This window comes from Brassica oleracea, chromosome C3 (genome assembly GCF_000695525.1).
Source record: "Brassica oleracea var. oleracea cultivar TO1000 chromosome C3, BOL, whole genome shotgun sequence".
Taxonomy (NCBI): Eukaryota; Viridiplantae; Streptophyta; class Magnoliopsida; order Brassicales; family Brassicaceae; genus Brassica; species Brassica oleracea.
In genome coordinates, this window is record NC_027750.1 from 29,184,899 (window position 1) to 29,185,716 (window position 818).

An 818-nucleotide genomic window follows, 5' to 3' on the forward strand; every position below is an offset into this window, starting at 1 on the left:
GTCTTGCAATCAACTGCAACCGTTTTATCAATGACTCGGCCATGCCATTTTGTGTATGCACATGGGGAACTGGATGCTCCACATCAATCCTCATTGACATACAATAATCATCAAAGGCTTGCGAAGTAAATTCACCAGCATTATCAAGCCATACTTTCTTAATGGCATACTCTGAGAACGTTTATTATCTGGGCAATGAACTTTGCGAAAGTCGTATTTCATGTCGTCAAAAGAGACACACTTGACCATCTACTAGATGCGTCAATCAATACCATGAAATACTTAAACGGCCTACACGGTGGGTGGATCGGCCCACATATATCACCATGTATTCTTTCTAAAAACATTGGTGATTCATTGTCTACTTTTGCTGGTGATGGCCGAGTTATAAGTTTTCCTTGAGAACATGCATTACATGTAAACTCCCCCGTTTGCAAAATTTTTGCAAATTTTTTTCGTTTTTCAGCGGATGGCCATTCGAATTTTGCACTATCTTTCTCATCATGACTGAACCAGGATGTCCTAGCCTCTCATGCCATATTTTAAAAGTATCAGTAAACTTCAGGTTTACTACGGCATAGGACTCAGTCATGGTTATTTTCGTACAATATAGTCCAGAGGATAACATTCTTAACTCTTCCAATATATGTTTCCTCTCGGACTTAATGCAAAGAAATTCAATGCCATCTTTACTCATAGTCTCAATATGATTTCCATTTCTTCGGATATCCTTAAAAATTAACAAGTTTCTATGAGACTCGGGGGAATACAATGCATCACTTATTTCAAATATTGTTCCCCCTGGCATTGAAAATTTC